Here is a 6000-nt window from a genome sequence, read left to right on the forward strand (position 1 = left end):
TTTCTATTTTTTATTACATTTATTTTGCCCCCAACTGTCCCAGATCACTGTGACTCCGCTGGAAGCGGAGTCCTCTGACAGATCCGTCCTGCAGGTGAGAAGATGTCTCATGTTTCAGCGGGTCGCTTGCAATTTAAGACCTGCTCGGTTCAGGCGTATGGAGCAGAAGTCCTTACACAGCAACTAAAACACTCTGAGTGTGCATGAACAGAAGCATTCAGGAAATTATAACAATAACTATACAATAAAATCTTTGAGAGTTCCAGAGAGAAAACATCTGACACGGACGTACTTCCAACTTTTTGCTCTATTTCGTTTTTTTTTCTGTGTTGTAGAAAAAAAAAAAATCAAAATTGCACACCTTCACACCACACACATTATTAACAACTCTCCTGCTTTCTGCATAAAATAAACCATCCCGAGGCTGTACATGATAAGATGCTCCTAAACTAAGGTAACTTATTCCCAACTTAAATTAAAATACGAATCTGCTGTGAAACAAATAATCTCAAAGTAACAAATAAAGAATGAACATAAAAGAAACCACATGAGATCGATAAAACACACAATGTTTCCCTCAAAAGTCGCTTAAATAAATAAATTGAACATTCAAGAGGTTTGAGTTCTTTTCTCATGTGACAATTTGTTAAATAAAATGATGAAATATGATCTACAGATATTAAATAAAAAAAAAAAATCCATAAGTTAATTTTCGTGTTGTACCTACAGGCGTGTATTTAGTGTGTAACCCTTCTGGTGCGACTTTGAGCGGCGTGCCGGGTGCCGTAGCGGTTTAGGGAGGCGAGTCACTGCAGGACGGGGGAGATGTGGATGGGACAGGATGTGTGGTGCAGTATAAGCATCCCCTCCGCTCACATCGCTGCTCATTTGTCAAGTTGCCTGCAGACTTGAATGGTGCATTGCTGCTAAAACACAGAGAGGCAATCAGCAGTGGGGGAGCAGCACACCTCCATGCAGGGAGGGGTCTCAGGTGGACGCCAGTCTCTCTGGGTGATCTGCAGATGAATCGATCTTGTGAGATCACTGAGTCTGTGAGGAACTGTTCCGTATTGGGACACACTCCCAATTGTCACAAAGAAAAAAAAAAATGAAATTAGAGTTAAAATCCCAGAAAAAGAATGACTGTCTTTAGTTTGAGGGGTAGACGGGCAGTTTGGTCCAACATGGTGTTCTCCTGCGTCCTTCAAAACCAGAACATTATGTCTTTTTCTGCTGTTTTTCATGCGACGCATCAACACCGTCGAGGTTTACCTTGCTCAGCACAGACATGCAGAGAAGTCATGTAAGGTCACGGCGTTGACGGTGTCAGTAGACGGAGGAATCCACAGAGACGGAGACAAAGCCTCGCTCTCCAGCGGGGTCTCCCGCTCTCTCAGGCTCGACGCCGGCCGGCGGAAACCGTTTGGCAGATGGCGGATACAGACGGTCACGTGGTTCAGCCCGGTGTGTGTCCGTGAACCCAGCGTGAGACTCATCCAGAGGAAAACTGGCAGCTGCTGCATCTTCCAGGTATGCAGAGAAAAGCATGAGCACGAATCAATGGAAGGTAAAATGTCTAATCTGACTCATCTAATGCAAAGAAAAAAATGAAAGAGGAAGTACGTAAGGACACAAATAAATATATTTCATTGGATCAAAGTGTGGGTTTGGTGAATAAAGAGCGACCGTGTTTTAATTTAGCTGTATCACTATGGATGAAATGATCCACACTTTCCATTCCACGCAGCTCGTCAGAAATCACTGCTCAAGGTATCTACTGATCCAGAATACTGATACCAGAGGTGTTTCTTTATATCTCACTGCCAGGATCTCATCATTCTCTATCCGCTAACGTGAGGCCGGGGATCGAAAAAAAAAAAAAAAAAAGAGAGAAAAAAAATCATGCCCTGATAATGGTGAGCCATCTGATGATATTAACGAGAGCATCCAGCATCCAGATCACTACTAGCCAGAGGAATTAGACTGGAAAACACAGTTATCCAAGTTTAACTTGAGTTCACAGCAAATAAAAACACCGTCACAGCTAACAGGTGTTTAATGGCTTCAGAGAATAACGCTGCGTAAGGACTTTCCTCCAGATCTGTCTGAGGATGCACGATTCCTCCTGCTCAAGAATCATCTGCTATCAACAGCAGTCCCGGTCGTATCAGAAAGATTTCGACTGCCCCACCTAAAATCATGCATACGCCGTCAGCGGCTCGCTTTCAGAGATTCACATCCTCGCCGTCTGAAAGCCGCGCACAGGTGGGGAAGCTGGGAAGACAAGCAGAAACCTGTCGTTTGTTGAGGACGCGGCGCACGGCGGATTTCAAGCTGAACCTCTACCTTGCATCCCGAATACACTATCTGATCGCAGACGATAAAAACTAGATGTAATCTGCTTCCCTTTACCTGTGAATCTGAGTCCACTCCGCCAGTTGGGGTTGGGGTTCGGGGCTCCCTCACTGAGCTGCCGACGTCCCACTGCTGTTTCTCAGCCGTTTCTCCGGCTCATACAGACATCAACAGGCCGCTCCGGAGGAGCCCATAAGTTATCCGTCTCTGTCTGCGTGTGCCCTGCCCGCTGTTGACGGTAACAAATAGCAGCGGTGAATGTAGGCCAGGAGTCAACGCGCATCTCCCGATGACACCGGGATCTGCAACACTCCTCCAGGAGCGCGCTGCACCGGGGGGAAGAGGACTGAAATAACAAGGAGCTCGCCGTCTCTGCAGATGAAAACGGCCCGCCGATCAGGCTGGGGCTTTGTGGAGTCTCTCCCACAGTCCCAAAATAATCCAGCTTTTTGCTTTTGTTTTTGGTGAGCACAGGTTTCCATGAAATATTTCAAATGAATTCAGCTGTGAATGACAATTTTACAGCAGTGGTCCACGCGATCGCCTCACAAGAAGGTCACGAGGTCAAACACTCACCGGGCTGTTTGCACGTTGGGTTTCCTCCCACAGTTCATAAGCGTGCACGTGAGGTTGAGTGCTCATTTACACAACGTTTTCAAGTCCAAACACCAAACTTCTGCAGCAGTCTGGGGTCCATTTACTGAAAACGCCACTTTTTGAAAACGTCTCCATGTAGACGGTGAAAACGTACTCTTCCCTTGCCTCAAATTATTATTTCATCACCACGAATTCATATTTCATGGCCTGGAAATAATGTCTTCCTATGTTGGAATATAGCTGGATATGCAGTCCATGAGTGTTTCTTGCTTCCAGACGAGCCTTTTCTTTTCACCGTCTATCCTAAATATTACAGAGGAAGCTTGAAAGTGATCGCTCTGAGGGCCTAATCAAGGCTTCCAGCTGCAGCCTGAGCGCTCTGCTCTGCTCTGCGGCTGCTGCTGCTGCTGACACCGGCAGCTGACGGAGCCGCTGCTCCTCCACCACGACGGAGGGAGCAGCCAGCCGTCACAAGCTCAGCCGCTCGCTGAGACGCCGATCTCATCGCCGAGTTTTTTACAACCGTGGAGAGGCTGATGACTTCCTGCACTTTGCTCGTCTGTGGCGCTCAGCAGCTCTTCACGGCCGCACTGAGCCGCGCTGAGCAGCGCTGCGCTTAAAGGGAATAAAGAGACGGCTTCGTGAACTCTGTCACCTGTTGTCGATTCACTATTCTGAATGCAAGCTGGGTTTTTTTTTTTCCCCTTCTTGACCTGTTTCATTGTCACGTTATCTTTTTCACTCAACTCGGCCTTCAGAGGAATATGCTTTAAGAAATGAGGTCAGCGAAAAAGCACTGGTGCAGTGAAACACACACACACACACACACACACACACACACACACACACACGCGCACACACACCTTTTCCACGATCGCATAATTCAGCCCATCACAGCGCCCGACCGGCTGAGCCGCGTACAGAAAGATTTTTGTGAAGTTAATTTATTGCTACGTAGCCTCAATTACCTCCTTTCTGACTCTATTTTTCATTTTCAATGTCGGGCTTCTCCTGAGACGGAGCCTTATAACCACCTAATCACTTATGCTCCTTGAAATCCTTTTTAGTTACATCTCATTGGAGTTTCAGAAATAAATTCACTGCGGAGAGAATCCACACAAAAAAGCCGCAGCTTTAAAGACGCAGGAGCCGGCCGGCCGTCAGTCAGGACAATTCTCCTCTCTGACTGAAGACTGTTGAGAATTAGTCTGAAGTGATGGGTAAACCCAGGAAGCTGCTGAGCTGGTGAATCAATGTGTCTATTATCTTTTCCGGACAGATCAATGGAGCAGAGGAATGAGCTGCGAATGGCAAAAACAAAAAAAAAAGAAAAAAAAGCCTCATGTAAACTCAACAGCTGATGGTGAGACTCAGTGTTATTATCTCACACGTGTCAAGTGGGAAATAACTTTTACTCGCTCCGATCATCCCAGTTTTAGTCGAAAGACACCAAAGAAAAAAAAAAGGAGACTATTTAAAGAAATGTTTCCCGTCAGCGTTAATCGCAGGTCGATATTCTCGAACCTCACTCCGGTCGCTGCATGCAACGAACTGCATGTGACTCCGGTCTATTTCCATACAGCCCGATGATACATGAGCCGTTACGCACGCCGCCACGCCGTGCCCTTGACTGGGCTAACGAGAGGGAATATTAACTCGAAGCGAGGACCAGAGGCGGCGAGGTGACAGTGGCCAGGTAAAGCATGGCGAGGTAATCTAATAGGACATGCGAAAGGGCCCCTCCTCATGGCTTATTCATTACAAGGGGATGCCATTACTGAGAGCGGCGCTGGCTCTGTGAGGGATATGCTGGCGGGGGCATTTTCCCCCTCCGGTGTCACCGAGCACAGAGGAGAGAGGACAGATGCTGCGAGGCTCGGCGGACCGATGCAGCAGCGGCGGCGCTGAATGCAGATCACACGTGCAGCGGGAGGACGCCGCGCTCTCAGCTGATAGATAACAGTTTTCATATGACACAGCTTCGCACTGACACTGATTGATACGGACGGCCTCACGGAGCCGCTTCCCAATACTCCATTATGGCGGCTTTTGCTGATTCAGCGATTCGTCCCCAGCGGCTGGGACAAGCTAATTGGAGAGAAAAGCTTCATGTAATATACAAACTCTAATGTGCTTAAAACCAGGTAAGCAATAACCTTGGCTGGATGCAGTGCAGGTTAATGCGAGATGCATGCAGCGCCTCGCTTTTTCTCCGGGAGATGGAGGATCACAAGGTTCAAGTGGGGGCCCAGGCAGAACAAAGTCATGAAAAAAAAAAAAAAAAAAAAAAAAAAAGAGAGAGAAAAGACGGAGCAGAGTGTGGCTCCTGCAGTGGGAAGCGGAGAGCGCTGCACTGCTGCAGAGAACAGGCAAGACGCCGGCGCCTCAAACGCAGAGAATTTCTAATGGAGGCGTCATTATCTCTGGCCATGCAGCGTGCTGCAAATGTCTCCACACGAAGCTCTGAAGCGCATGGGGAAAAAAAAAAAAAAAAAAAAAAAACTGCAAAAAGAGAAGTTTAACCTCAACGTTTGACTAAATGATGGATGATCTCACTTTCACGGGGTTGTGCAACGAACAAAAGACGAATTCAGCCGGTCGAGACTTACTTCTCTATATTTTAGCGCACTGCAGAATTGCAGCGGTAAAGCGGTGCATCGTGGGTAATGAAAGGTGGGTAAGAGGGTTTTGCAGATTTTGAGGACGTTTTACTTCAAGTGAAGGGGATTCTGCACCTCGGAGAGTTGCGAAACTTTGGAGAGTTTCCGACAGTGACATTCGCTTACTGCTTGCATGATCGTTGCTCATTTGTCATCATGTCTGGTGACACCGTGTGCAACAATCCTGTGGCGGTGTGTCGAAATCCGTCTCTTAGTCATTGCTTAGGTTATAATAAAACCAGCCGAAGAATAGTTATCTTTAGAAAAGAAAAATCAGCTCTAACGATAAACGATTGTCTTTATGTGTATATTTTGTTCTTTGAGTGGATTTCTGGAGGTTTCACAGTTCACATGTCAGTTTGGGCCTCTGTGTGGAGCGAGCGCGGCC

The sequence above is a fragment of the Salarias fasciatus genome, chromosome 20 (genome assembly GCF_902148845.1).
Source record: "Salarias fasciatus chromosome 20, fSalaFa1.1, whole genome shotgun sequence".
Lineage (NCBI taxonomy): Eukaryota > Metazoa > Chordata > Actinopteri > Blenniiformes > Blenniidae > Salarias > Salarias fasciatus.